Source organism: Lathyrus oleraceus, chromosome 1, assembly GCF_024323335.1.
Source record: "Lathyrus oleraceus cultivar Zhongwan6 chromosome 1, CAAS_Psat_ZW6_1.0, whole genome shotgun sequence".
In the NCBI taxonomy this organism is placed as follows: domain Eukaryota; kingdom Viridiplantae; phylum Streptophyta; class Magnoliopsida; order Fabales; family Fabaceae; genus Lathyrus; species Lathyrus oleraceus.
The window spans coordinates 29,269,894-29,286,114 of record NC_066579.1 but is presented as its reverse complement, the minus strand read 5'-3'; the positions used below and the strand labels follow the sequence as shown (position 1 = coordinate 29,286,114).

The 16,221-nt window shown below is 32.3% G+C and overlaps 1 pseudogene; it reads right to left on the bottom strand.

Annotated features, from left to right (window-relative positions):
- Positions 1–8,454: 8,454 nt before the first annotated feature.
- On the bottom strand, positions 8,455–15,503 carry LOC127088521 (probable inactive poly [ADP-ribose] polymerase SRO1; annotated as a pseudogene).
- Between the last annotated feature and the right edge of the window lie 718 nt (positions 15,504–16,221).

The following is a 16,221-nucleotide window of genomic DNA, read 5'->3' as shown; positions in this document are numbered from 1 at the left end:
TTTGTCTTACAATCCATCCCAAAGAATGATACATACAAGTTTGGAGCGGGTACATATAAGTTAGGTTTAGGGTAAAATCTGATTAATGAGTTCTTTTATAGTAAAATATGACAATCTAATAACTCAGTTATTAAAGAAAACCAAAAGAATATATCATTAATTTAAAATTAAAAAAAAAAGACATCATTTTTAAAGAAATAAAAACATAAACTCCATTTGCTGGGATTCGAAACATGTACATAATTATTTTTGTCCTCGGTTATATTTAGAAACCTAGGGAATGTGTGATATTTATTTATAAAAAAAACATGGAACGTATTGACATTATACCTCGGTTTTTTGTTGGGTGAGGTGAAAGTTTTGTCATAAAATGTATTATTTGTAGTTGTGAGGTTATCATTGCTTACATTATATGAAAGTAACCGTGACAGGCTAATTGATTGATTGATATTACTAACTGACATTTTCTAGCTAATCATGAAACATTTGGCAGATGACTCGTCCCTCAGTTAAAGCCTATATAAATAAAGTCACCTTCAACTGAGGGGCTCGCCCATAGATGAGGAACTCACCATTTTATAAATATTCATCTTCAGCTGAGGGACTCGCCCATAGCTGAGAGACTCACCCTTTTATAAATATTCGTCTTCTACAAAGGGACTTTCCCATAGCTAAGGGACTCCCCCTTTCATAAAAATTTTCCTTCAGCCGAGGGACTCACCAAAGCTAAGGATCTCGACCCTTTTAAAAAAAGGACCCCACTAGACAAGGGACTCATGGGTAGGGTGAACGTCACATTTTAAACTAAAAAGGGTCTTAAAATACTCATTTCTTAGCAAAGCCCCCGTTCTTGAGGGACTATATAGTGTTATATTTATGGATAACCTAAACTAGGGTGCCCTCGCCCATGTAATAACTTAAGAACTTGCCTGAGGAATTGGTGTGTGATGTCATTAGTCAAGGGATATAATATCCTCTGTTGAGAATGTATCAAGTGTGAGTAGTGTGGATAATAGTCCCACATTGGTTGGTAATGTGGAGACTTGAGGATTTATAAGTGAGAGAACCCACTCACCTATCACCTTAAGGTTTTGGGTGAATATGTGGTGTGTCTCTCACAAAGAGGTTGCTCTAGAAAAGAAGTCCCACAATGTTCAATGCTCCTTAGTGAAAAACTCCCCTAACAAACCCTAACAAATGGTATTAGAGTCTGGTTTCATAAAGGGACCGGTTTACTTGTATCGAAAGTCAACGGCGCCAGGATGGTGAATAAGAACGTTCCTTTGAAGAGTGTCAACGGCGCCAGTGTGGTGAATAAGAAATGTTCTATGCGGTACAAGGATTTGTGGAAGTAAGAAGAACTTTCACTTGAGGGGGAACATTGTGGACTCACACTTGAGGGGGAGTGTTGAGAATGTATCAAGTGTGAGTAGTATGGATAATAGTCCCATATTGGTTGGTAATATGGAGACTTGAGCATTTATAAGTGAGATAACCCAATCACCTATCACCTTAAGGTTTTGGGTGAATATGTGATATGTCTCTCACAAAGAGTTTGCTCTAGAAAAGAAGTCCCACAATGTTCAATGTTCCCTAGTGAAAAACTCCCCAAATAAACCCCAACATCCTTCATTATCTACTGAAGGATAGACAATCAATAACTTCTCCTGACCAAGAGGGAGCGGTTGTCGCCCCCCAGGGTTATACAAAACCTAAACCCAAAGGGGTCTCTATAAATACACCTCCTCTCAAGGGATGAGGGGATAATTCATTACATCCTAAAAGCACAATGTTTGATCATAACACACTGATCACACTCCTCGTCAGCTTATACCTAAGCATATCATCCATCTATAGTATGAAAAAGATATTCTTCAACATTCTCAACTTAGTTTTGATGAACACAAAATCTTATTAAAGAAGAAATATCAAAGAAGAAAAAGTTTGGAATTAGGAATCAAGAATGCCCAAGCTTATGGGTTTTTTGGTAGTACAGAAAAATGATCTTGATGATATGATACTCAATTGTAATTCATTATGTATAAACTTTAGATGCTCAGAAAATAATACTCATCTTCAACTCTAAAATTCTCAAATTATCATGCATATAAAATCTTTGAAGCAAAGGCATAAAAAGCTTATTTCTAAAAAGTTGTCTGCACTTTTTAAGACAGGTTCGTTGCATTTTCTAAGTCAAGTCTAGTTAATTGATTTAACAAAACCTTTTGCTATTTGAAAATTTAAAATTGTTCTCCACTTGTTAAGTCAATCATCTATTTAATCAATTTAAGAAGTCTTATACATAATGCAGAATTGTGTTTGTTCAGGAATCATTGTTGTTTTAAACTATTGCAAACCTTTATTAAAATGTCTCAAACTTTTGCATCAATTCATAGAGGTTTCTTAGGATGTATTTAATGCAAAATACAACATAATTTTGAATAACTTCTTTCATAAAAAATTTAATACAATTCAAATTAATTTTCTAAGGGTGTGTTTGATTCGAGGTAGATGGAGGGAAGGGGAAAAAATATTTCTAATGAAATATGTTTGGTTTAATTTTTAGGAGGGGTGGGGAGGGGAGCAAAATCCTTCCAAATTACATTTTTTGCGTCCCCAAATCGGGGGATTTGGAGGGGAGAGAATGTGAGTTTTGATATTTAATAAATTATTATATTTACTAAGATATTCTCAATTTTATTTTAGTATTTCAAAATTATTATTTTATTTTGTGTTCCTACTTCTTTGATTTTTCTCTATTGCTTCCATCAACTACTCTAGTTATTCTTCGCCTTCATTTTTTTTTGTATCTAATATAAATTATAGTTACTACAATTTTTTTTTTCTTTTAGAATTTTTTATTTTTATGTTTATTTATGCTAGTTTTTTTCTTCTAATTTTGTTATGTATTCTATTATATTTTATTTTATATTAATTTTTAAACCACTCATTTTTTATTTTTTATTTTCTATTTAAAATTTATTATCAACACATAGTTTAATTTGTGTCGAAGAGTTATAATACGAATCAAGTGTACTCAATTTTTTATTAAAGTTATGTGACAAGGAACGACTTTTTAATCACTTAATATTACAAATTTTATTGTCAAAAAAATATTTATGAATTTATCACCTTTAAATATCATATCACATATATAAGATAATAAGGATATAAATGTAAATTATTAATAAAATCTCTCCCCTCCCCTTGTAAACCAAACATATTATTAATTAAAATCCCTCTCTTCCGCTCTCCTCCTCTCTTTTGAACCAAACATATATTTAATTAAAAAAAATCTCTCGCCTCCGTTCCTCTTCCCTTCCCTCCATTAAAATCATTCGCCTCCTCTCCCCCTCATTTGAACCAAATAGACTCTAAGTGTTCATTAATTTCAAAAGTATTGAAACTTTGTGCATAAGTTTAAAATTATTCAAAAAGTTTCATAATATGTTATGAGCACTTAAGGTTTATATATATTTTTGAATTTAATATTAAAAAGGAAGAAGAATTATTTATTCTTGAAAATTGTTCAAAAATGATCTTTTATTCAAAAGTGTTATTTTATTGTAACTTGATCACCAAGTGTATGGTGACAATTATTTGTAAATAGAAAGTCGTGTATTTTCTAAGTGTTGTAAGTAGAAAGTGGAGTGCCTTCTTGTTTTGTGATTATTATCATAATGTTGGTGATTGTTGGATAAAAGTCATTTGAATTGGTTTGATTCAAAATTTATCATAATTGTTGGTGTTTAGAAATCAAGAAAGTGATGTGCTTCTTTGTTGTTGTTAGAATATTGTAGGAGAAGTCTTGGTATGAGACTTGTACAAAGATCTAACAATAGTGAAAATATCTCATAGGGTGTGAGAGGACTAGATGTATCCTTGATTGAAAATAGGGACTAGTATACGTCGTTGTGTTTGTTATTTTTCTGCATTTAAATTTTGAACTTTACTTCATAAGTTCATCCACGTAGTTCCATAAAAATAAGAACATAAAAACATCTCTAAAATAACCTAAAAAGGTATCAAAGTCTAGTTCACCCCCTCTTAGATTAAACTCTAAACTTACACACGTTGCCTCACACCTCACGTGAGCAGGACTCTTAAAACCATCATAAAATACTATCATACAGGTTTTCTCACCACCATGTGTAAGTCTTAACCACCATATAACATAATATACCTACTATGCCTCTAAGTCTCCCTACCTTGTAGGAGGAACACACACACACACAGTACTTTTTGACCAATACAAAATTCAAAAAGAACATGTGAAAAAGTATGTATTCCAAAATTTGGAAGAACAACGGGTGTTTCACTATGATTAATAGGTTGGACTCATTATAAGTGATATTTCATCACATGAAAAAATGGAATACCTAAAAAAACTTGAATGAAAAACGATGTTAATAGAACTTCATAAATCTAAAAGAGAACTAAAAAATCTCATCAATAAATAAGCCAATTAATACCCCCTTATGAAAACTGAAAGTTAAAGTATTGGACCATATGATAGATCCCAAACTAGGAGTCAGACTATATATCTTCAAAGAAGACTTCTAGCATGACATTGGGCGTCATGGGTTACACACACACACACACGCACACACACACACACACACACAAGAGGTGCACAAATCTGCTTGATAAGGTTGAGTTATTATGATGTTTGAATACAAATCACATAAACAAAAAAGATTTGAGTTATTTGAAATGTGTTGCTGATGTTATATTTCTTTAGCTATTTATTTTATGCTTATCTGTTACATCACTTGAGGTGGGTAATGATTCAATTTTGATGGTGTGATAAGTCATTATTTGTGAGATGTTTAAGCATTTAATACTTTATTTGTTTGTAATTGTTAAGATCAAATAGGATTATTCATCTATGTTTTTATTAATTTAACTTAGTTTAGCATTTAGCACACTAGGTGCTCCTTTTTTTGGGGTAGTTTTGTGTGTTTTTGTGTATAAACAAGAAATACTCTAGTGACAAGTTATGTCGTGTCAGGAATGCATTGCCATTTCTCAGCATGTATTTGAGCCATAAGATGCTGGAAGGAGTGAGTGATCTCAACCTTAGGGTAGATGTGGCATCATTAAGAGAAAGAGAGCAAGAAATGAGCATGAGAGTCTAAAGGATAATGATGAATAAAATACAAAAGCATGAAAATTTGTTTTGGTGCTGGAATGATGCCCCGCATCTCCTATTTGCCTAGTACACCTGCCAAGAAATGATGTGTCTCTTATATGAACTGTGTACTACTCATGGTACTGATACGAGAGAATATTTTGAATTCCATGGGCCAAATCAATGGATGATCAAAAAGCTAAAGATCCAAAGTCTTAAGAAAAACCCTAAAAGCAATGATGGTATAAAAGTACCATATTGGAGAAAGTAAATGAAGTTTAAAAGTTGAGAGAAATTTGAAAAAACTCATAAAAAAAGTTTTACTTAGAGACGAATAAGGTTGAACCAGATTCTCAGGCATTTTCTACGTTTACCTTTCTTGAAGAATATTGTTTTGTCAAGCGTGACAGAAGTCACCTCTTACTGATTAAAGATTGCAAGAAGTAAATGTGTCACTCTTAGGCTTATATTTTCTTTTAATTTGTGTTTAGAAATGATAAACTTGAGAACATGCTTTGTTGTATTTATCATGCTCACCATGAACTAAACTTTTTATGTTGAGCAATGTGAAGTTCAATGAAAAGTAATCTTGTGTAATGTGATGTGGCTTTAGTGATGCACTTTATCGAATGTCTTATTTCTCTCTCTCTCTCTCTCTCTCTCTCTCTCTCTCTCTCTCTCTCTATATATATATATATATATATATATATATATATATATATATATATATATATATATATATATATATATATATATATATATATATATAAGAAATAGGTAAAAACCTATTAATGTTGAGGAATTCTTTAATAAGTGGAACTCAAGAAAAATATGGATAAAAAAAAGTAAATATGAATATTTGCCACTTAGTTGCTTTAGGAATAAAGAGGTAGAACCACATGGGGATGCCTAATGTGTAAAGGCGTGCACTAATGCTATTGTGAGACTTGAGAATTTGTTTCTGGGCTTATTTGTATTTATTTTAATATTATAGGCATACACCACTAAATCATATTATGGTCTCATTTGTCACGACATGTCTCATCACACTAACACATTAAATGAAAATTATTAAATGGATCATTGTCAACCCGCCTCTTATATATGTTTAACTTCTCTACTCTAATTCATTAGAGCTCACCTTAAATATATGACAATAAACAATTATTATTATTATTATGATCATTTGCTCATGGCTATTAATAACTTTTTACTTTGAAAATCACCTTAAGTTAATACAATCTTTGTGGAATCAATACTTTTACTTTTAAAACACTTGCTATTATTAGACAATGTATACATGCACATATAAATAACACAACAATCACGTTTAATTTATTTATTTTTTGAAATTATTATCGGTGTCGACATGTCAATGTCAGTTTGGTGTTTCCGATGTTCGTGCTTCATAAGCTATTAGACTCATAAATTTCACTAATGTCCTTTTGGATGAGAACCAAATTGCTTCATATTTAGTTAATCATGGTCCACTTACGAGTAAGTCCACTTAGTTAATTAAACAATTTCATTATGTGTGCGCGCACGTGTTAATATCCCTTTTACCAGCACAAATACACACCTAACACATAGACACGACACTTGTATCAATATTAAAGATGATAAATTGATTATGTGTCATGGGGGGAATGCAATTTTCATGCAAACATACATTGGTGGCGTCTCACACCCTCTAATATGTTGCAAGAGAATGCTGAACCATGGCGACAAAAGTAGAGTTGAGTCCCTAATGTGTTTTTATAAGAGTCTGGATGTTCTGCAAAAAAAAATGGAAGTTATATAACTATATATGATCCATCATTTAAACTAAATTCAATTGCTCAAATATCATTATTATATTGAATAGAATTCTAAATTACTAGATTCAATATGTTTTGTTATGAACTCATACAAGTTTATTGCATTAAATATGATATGCATTGCTTCTTTTTATAGTCACTAGTTCATTCTATGTTTGAATAAGATCAAATTAGTCAATGATTAATAAGCTATATGATTGAATGAACATGCAACATGAATCCAAATGCTTTTGAAAATTATGTTGCAAAAAGTGTTATTAAGCATTGATGGGATTATGTAGTGGCCGAACTGATTTAAGTTGCAGGTTCCAAACAATTAGCTCATTTTCATATTTCATGGGATTTTATTATGTAGCTTATTTGCAATTCAGTGATATACTTAAACATATATCAAAAGTTTAAAACTTAAACTTTTCAAATAGTACACTACTATTTTGCATGGGATGCTGTGTCTAATGCTTTAACAAATATACTTTAACCTATCAACAAGAGAGTTCTACATAGTGTTGTCATATTGCATAGGAAGTTGTATGATTTTTTACTTAACAAAGTAAAAAATGTGTTATAAATTCTTAGTTACGCCATTTGGGTCATCATTTGATGGTCATTGAAAGAAGCAAGTTAAACATTAAGAGGCATGATGAGATTTCTAAATACAATTCTTATTATGTCATGATAAAAAAGTTGAGCATAACATTTGTAAATGTAACTTCAAGTTAATACTTGTGAGGTATAAACAGAGCACAAGAAAATTCATCATGCTTTAAAGCCAAATTAAACTTTAAGAATAAATAAATTTGTTACACTATATTTAAGATTAGTTATTATAGATCTCAATATATTGTCTCAAACAATCAATCGTAGCTTCATAGCAAAATCATCATGGGAAATATTATTTGCCCGCACAAGTATAGAATGATACATCATTAATATTTTATTAGATAAGACATATGCATTAGTTGAAACTACTTTACATACCATAAACTGTACATAATGTGCCTTTATAATAAGCATCCATTTTGAAGGAACCCTGCTTCTTATTGCAGCAAATAACATTGGAAATGGAAGCAAATGTGATCTTGGAACTCTTCGTGTGTTAGTCAGCAGACTAACAACATTTACCTGAGGCATCTCACAGAGATTTTTTTTTGGATAATGTTAATAAAGAAAAAATTATAAGAATAAAAACCATTAAACAAATATCAAAAGATAAAAAAACTCAAAATATTACACCTGTGCATGTTAGAATAAACCGTCGTTTACATAGAAAGCTAGGAAAATATAAGATGCAAAACTAATATGAAATAACTTACAATATTCATTGTATAAGAGTTACTCCGAGAAACATTTTTCATAATCTCATTTGATCGTTCATTTCCTGTAAGAAACATAAGGTGTTGCGATCAACTTGTTTTAAACGAAATAGAAATCATATTACAACTTAAAGGAATAAACAACATGTTTTCTTGTCAAACTAGAGTGGAGCTACTAGTATGTTGAAAAGAGTTACATATTAAACCAGAAGAATTTTTTGCTTAATGAAGAGTACATCACCTTCATATTCCAAACCACATAGTATTTTGGGCGTAGAAGCTCATCAATCCTATTATCATATTCACAACCATTGTAACAAATATGATTATTGCCATAACGAAAAGGCTCAATGTTCCCCATTATGACACGACAAAGGACCAAATGCTTAACCCCAATTTCGTCAACATCATAATAAGGGACACTATAAATCTAGCAAAATTGAATTCTCTCAGCATTCCAACAAAATAATCTATAGTAATATGTTAGATAATAATGTATAAAGTAGGCAATAAAGAAAAATATGCTTATAACTCTGAAGTTGCATATCCCTAGGAGAAGAATGAAGTTGCATGTCCCTAATACATTCATGGGGAGAACCCTAATACGATTTTGTTGCTTGTCTTATTGCTTTCGTTTTCTTTTACTTTTATTTATTGAGTCTCATTCATAATTGCACATCATCTTTGAATCAAGTTTAAATCGATTCTTTTTTAACATGTATAAACCAATGGTTATATTTGAGCTTGATATTGATGCTTTTAGTCAATTGCATGAGTCAATGGAATACAAATCATGTGTGTTATTGATTTAAGTTAGATGGAAAGAAAAATCTCAAAGTATTTTGAAAATCATGAAAAATTGAGATTTGTGTGCTTGATTCGAATCATGTACATATCCTGACTCGAATCAAATTGAACAAAGGCAAACCACATTTTTTCAGGCACTCTGATTCGAATCAGACTTTTAACTTGGTTCGAATCAGACAACTTTGTGATTCAAATCAGGCTTTACACTTAATTCGAATCAAATTGATTTGGGTCACCTCTGTTTTATTGGATTCGAATAAGACTTTACACCTGATTCAAATCAAATAGTTTTTTCTGCATTTCTCTTTTGGCTCTTTTTAAATTGATTTAAATCAGTGTTTACACTTGATTCGAATCACAGGTTTTCTGACTCAAACCTGACTTTGTTCTTGATTTGAATCAGATGAGAAATGGGTAAAAATCCTTTTGCTTTCTTATTCCATTTCAGTTGCTCATTTGACCCAAATCATGACATGTTCTTGATTTGAATATAAATAACTTTTTTTATTCATTATTGTGCCTAATCTATTGCATTGTGGTTTTAAAAAACCAACACTTTCTCTTTTTGAATGTTCAAAAAACTCTTGCAACGTAATTCTTGCATCTCCAACCTCTAGTTTGATTTGAGGTATTGATCATGAGAGATTTTTAATTGATTAAGGGAGACTCCATCTTGAAGCTAATTATTCTTGAAGATTTGGTTGAGATTTTCAGGTAGCTTGCAAGATTGAGGTTGTTGTCATTGGTGCTAACAATTTCCAATGAAAAGAAGGATGTTTTTATCACAATTTTACCTTGGTAGTGACGACGTGGAAGGGTGTGAACAAGGTGGAGTTCTTCTCAAATCTTCAAGCAGTTCATCGCTCAAGGAATCAGTAAAATCAAGGGTGATTGCTACACACAAAGGCTTAGAGCAGATTGGTGAATCTAGAAGATTCAAGAAGCGTGGGTCGAGTAAAGATTACATATAAGAGTTTGGAATTATGTTGTATATAAGTCAAAATCTATATAGGGGATTTATTCTTCTCATAATTATTGTGGATTAGTGATTGTATGAACTCTTGCAATATTTGTCACAATAAAAAGGAACACAACATGTCCCAATAGGAAACCGTTGAAGAGTGAAATTGGAAAAGCGAGGAAGAACGTTGAATCACTATATATCCCAATGTACTCTCTCTCTCTCTGTCTCTATCTCTGTCTCTGTCTCTGTCTCTCTCTCTCTCTCTCTCTCTCTCTCTCTCTCTCTCACACACACACACACACACACACATACACACACACACACTTTTACATTTAATTTTCATAGGATACTGCATGCTTAGGTTTTCAATTCTTAGCATTGTATATCATTTATTCATTTAGTAGTGATTTATTACGTAAGATTAGGTTTGTTAGATTGGTGCCTAATCAAGCTTTAATGGTGATTAAATTCTGAGAAACTATTGAGGTTAGAATTCTTTGAAGTTAAACTGTTGTATAAACATACCTCGTTAAGTATACAATTGAATCAATTGATTACCTTTTGTGTATCCTCATAAAACTATATTTGATATTTGTGAACTGGTTAAGTGTTAACGTGATCATGTTCCAACAAAAGTATAACTTTTATATTTTTGTTTTAATCTTTTCGCACACAATTTTGAAAAACCTATGATATTCTATTTCTGTTCGAAGATTTTTTTTGGGTCTATTCACCCCCTTTAGACTTTGTTCTTACTCCATATTCTCACCCAGCAAAATCCCCCTCAAAGATAAAGGATTGAAGCCTAACACAATCTATAATAATTGTTGGACAGGGAAACCATACAAATTCCAAATACACATCATTTGCAATAATCGACATGAACATGATCGACTTTATATAAATACAATGACATCTATGCACTCACAAATATCTTCGCATTTAAATTTTCATTAAAAATTTAAATATAAGCACTTATGCAAGTCATGTAGAGTTCAAACAAATAGTAGTGTATAACATGACATAACCAGAGTATGTAATATGGAGTAAATGAGAGACTGATAGTAAGAGAAATTTCTAACATAAAATTAAATAAGATAGAACTAGAGACACACATTATAATTATCCTTGTGGCTCTCGAGCATTTGAAGTGCCATTCTCATTAAGTAACATAGAAGCAGAGAAAAATGGCGAGGTTTCAAAGAATGTAACATCATAGGAAACAATGTATCATTGAAGTTGAGGACAAAAAACAACGAATCCTTTTTGTAAACGTGAGTAGCCTAGAAACATACATTTGAGAGATTTCGCAAAAAGTTTATCTTTACCTAGTCTGAGATCATGAACAAAGCATGTGCAACCAAAGACCCGAAGAGGAATGAGGTAGAGATCATATTTTTGATCTAAGATAGAGTATGGAATTTGATCTAGAAGGACCGATGAAGGTATTCGGTTGATAAGGTGACAACCTATGAAAAGAGCTTCACCCAAAAAATGAGAAGAGAGATTGGAGTGAAGTAAAAGAGTTAGTGTAATTTTAAATAAATGACAATTCTTTCGTTCAGCGACACCATTTTGGTGTGGTGTGTAAGCACATGATGATTGATGAATAATCCCATGTGATATTAAAAAAGATTGAAACTGGGATGACATATATTACGAGCATTATCAGTGCATAAAATTTTAATGTAAGTGTCAAATAGATTTTTAATATCGGCATAAAACTCTTGGAATATATGGAAGACATCTGAATGTTTTTTCATCAAAAATAATCAAGTACGTCGTGAAAAATCATCGATGAAGGTTACAAAGTAACAATATCCTAAAGTTGACTTGACACAACTAGGACCCCAAATATCATAATGAACTAAAGCAAAAGGTGATGCAGCACTTTTATTTAATCGTTGATAATAAGTGTGAAGAGTATGTTTGCCTAGTTGACATGATTGAAACTCAAATGAGAAAAGCTTAGAAAAACTAAGAACTAAAAGACGCGTTTTATTAAGGCTATGGCTACCCAGACGTTGATCTGTAAGGCTTTGAGAAGTAATAGAAGTACATGCCACAAGTGGTGATAGATGATATAATCCTCTAGACTCATGTTCCAACCGTCCGCCCTGTACGTCGATCCTAAACATAAACATGATTATTAATATACAGAACTGAACAATCAATAGTATGAGTGAGTTTTTTTTAACAAATATTAGTTTGAAAGGACAACTAGGAATATAAAGCACAAAATCTAAAGACAAGTTTGGAAGTGGGTGTGTCTGACCAAGACCTTGAACTTTGATTTTAAAGCCATATGCCACAGTGATAGAATGCAAAGGTCATAGTAAGACAAGTTAAATAAAATAAATTTATTACCAGTCATACGATCAGAGGCACCAGAGTCAAGGACCCAAGGACCAAGGAGGCAAATGTAGAGACAAAGGCTACATGATTACCAGATTGAGCAACAGTGGCAGAAGATGATGGTTGATAGGTTACTATGAACTGAATGAACTCATTGTAACTAGCGGTCGAAATAGTAACTTATTTGGTGATAGTTGGTTGAGCAACATCATCAACTCTATTTTATTGTTGTTCTTATTCTCTTACCTTTGTATGATATTTAACTGTCCTGGTTAGTTTCTCGCACGGGATGAGCAGAACTCTGGTAAAAGTGACAGAGTTAGTGGCGTAAGGATTTTCCATGAGAGTTGGTGGCTGAAAAGCGTGCAAATAAGGTCGCTAAATGGTGGGGAGAATAGTGACGTCCACGAAGAATGGCAAAACATTGTCTGTTTGAACAGTAAATCATATTTTCGTAGATCAAAAATAAAAAACTGAGCGCAAATCTGGATCAGGACGAAAAACCGAGCCAGACTGTCAAAATAGCGACAAGGATGGTGGTTGGAAGCATTTTCACGTGGCAGGGACGAAGGCAGGCGAGGCCCATATGCAGGAACTTTGTTGGCACGTTTAAGTGCGTATGGCTGTGCTTGACGACAATCTTTTGGGCGCGGGCCAGATCAAAGCAGGTATTTTTGTCTGTGGTGGTGATGTGTAGGAAAATCATCGGAATCAACGGCGGTGGCGACAACAGCTGTATGGCAGTGACCAGAATGAGTCACCCAAAGTGTTTTCTCATATGAAGATAGTGGGTCAACGGGAAAATCACGACGAACAATTGAATCTCATTAAAAATGAATTTTTACATGGAGAATTGGAAGAGATAGTTTATATGGATCAACCGTTAAGTTTTACTACTCTTGGAAATTCTAAACTTGTTTGTCGACTTCATCATTCTATTTATGGGCTGAAATAGTCCCCACATGCTTGATTTGGTCGCTTTAGCTCTGCTTTGATATAGTTTGGTATGACTAGATGTGAAATAGATCACTCTGTTTTCTTCCTTCATTCCTCCACCGGTAGACACATCTTTTTTGTGGTCCATGTTAATGACATTGTGATCACTAGAGACAATACATATGGTGTCCAATATCTCAAAACTCATCTTTTAAAAAATTTCCAAACAAAAGACTTGGGTTCATTCTGATACTTCTTAGGCATTGAAGTTGCCCAATCCTCATTTGACATTATAATCAACCAGCGCAAGTATACCTTAGATATTCTTAGTGAAACTAGTATGCCCGATTATCGTTCTATTGATACTCCTATGGATTCCAAAGTCAAGCTTCTTCCAGGCCAGGGGGAGTCATTGAAAGACCCGAGAAGATATCAACAACTTATGGGTAGACTCAACTATCTTACAGTCACCAGACCAAATACTACATTTGCGGTGAGCATCGTGGGTCAGTTTCTGAATGCTCCTTGTGATAGTCATTGGGATGTAGTCATTTGAATTCTTAGTTATATAAATAATACACCAGGAAAACTATTATATGAAGATAAAGGTGATACTAAAATGATTTGTTATTCAGATGCATACTGGGCTGGATCACCGTCAGATAGGAGATCGACGTTCGAATGTTATGTTTTGATTGGTGGTAATATGATCTCATGGAGAAGTAAGAAATAAAATACAGTTGCACTATCTAGTGCTGAAGTTGAATATCCTGTTATGGAAGCAACCTCAAAGGAGCTTGTATGTCTTAAAAATTTACTCTCAGAACTTAGGTTGAGAGATCTTTAGAACACAAAACTCATATGCGATAATCAAGCGGTACTCCACATTGCGTTTAATCTGGTTTTCCATGAACGGACCAAACACATAGAAATAGACTATTATTATGTAAGGGACAAAGTACTTTCAGGAGAAATCACAATAGATTTCGTCAAATCTGAAGACCAATTGGCTGATATGTTTATAAATTCTCTTAGGAATTCTCGAGTGGATTACATTTGTAACAAACTCGACTCATATAACATATATGATCCAACTTAAGGAAAAATATTAAAAATATTTGTATATAAAAAAATCCCACATTAATTATATCAAATTTAGTTGGAAGTCTCTTTCTATATAAATCAGTTTTCGTAGTACTGTTTACACACATAGTATATTCAAATGTTTATCGGTCTCTTATACTTGAATAATATGAAAACTTAACATGCATAAGGGTGGGTAATAACAGCAAGATGAACACCAAAGTTGTATATGCATTTAGACAATGAAAGTGTATTATGACCAAGCCCAGACTCCATCATCATAGACATATCCTTTTTAGAACATGCAAGCCAACCGTATCGAACATTAGCATCCTTGTGAATTCCTATAGTGATATCAGACTTTCTTGAAGTAACTCTAGTCATACTTGCATTGAGATGCCTTAGTTGCGGTAAATATTGACGATGTCACCATCATTAACGACAAAAGTAGTCATTCATGTGAGAAGTATGTTATGTACATAATCCACATCCAGTCTTCCATATTCAAATTCAGTATAAGCATCTAAATCTATTTCTCTGTCTTGGCTAGAAGTTGCTCCAACATTTTCATTTCCCACTTTGTTAGGGGTATCATGACCATCAGCTTCAACTTCCATAGCTAAAGCATTAAACTCCCCACTGTTCTCCCATAGCTAGAAGTTGCCCCAACATTTTCATTTCCCACTAAGTAATAAAATATATATTACAAGAATAATCAATATAACTCAAGCTATATATTAACACCAATAAAAAAAAACTTTACACAACCAATTTAATGAACATAATAATCAAGCAAAAGTTATTCAATTTTAAGTCAAAGTCATTTGATCTTGATGATACTAAGGATATTCCATGATTTTTTTTGAAATAATTAACTTTTTAAAACTATATATCAAAATAACTATATTTTTAATTTGTTTATCAAACTAATCATATTCGTGAAAGCATACGTCACTGCAATTCACAAAATAAAGAGCATGCACGTCACTGTAATTGACGTATGCATGCAAAAATATGTAACATGTAGGAGCATGCGTCATTGCAATTGACGCATGCATGTAAAATGTAGAAGCATACGCCGCAATTGGTGCATGCATGTAAAAAAATAAAGAGTAGCCACACGTATCTGTTAATTGCAGTGATGCATACTCGTACATTTTACATGCATGCTCAATTGCAGTAACGCATGCTCTTACATTTTATATTTAGAGTGGTATCTGAATACAAATTAATCAATGCATGCGCCATAATAAACGGTGTCTTGATTCATTTTTTTAAAATGATTATATTTATAAATACTTTGAAATTATGATTATTTTTCGTATTATTCTTGAAATAATAGTTATTTTAAAAAAATCAGATTCTAATCAAGATAAAACATGTTTAAAAAATAATTCAGCAACAAAACTTAAATAGTTGAAAGGATAATTTAAACCAAAGAAATTGTAATCAATTTTTTTTTTTAAATTACTTCCAAAAATCACCTCAAAAATTGATGGAAAAAATAAACAATAAGCTAAAACAAAAACAAAGTAAAATTACAATAATTTAAATTGAAATGAAAAAGCAACAAAAACTAAAGAAACAAAAAAAAACTAAGTAATTAACAAAGACAATGTTTTCAAATTACAAGAATGCAGAAACTCACAACAAAAAATAAGACCCGAATATATCTGATAACTTTCAAACTGTGTATTTAATTGGGGGGACTAAGGGTCCTATTTATACCATCTTAAGTCGGAAATATAAATCCTAGACTATATGATTCAGCGAATTGAATGAATGTTACCATGATTGAAATAAATAAAAATTCAA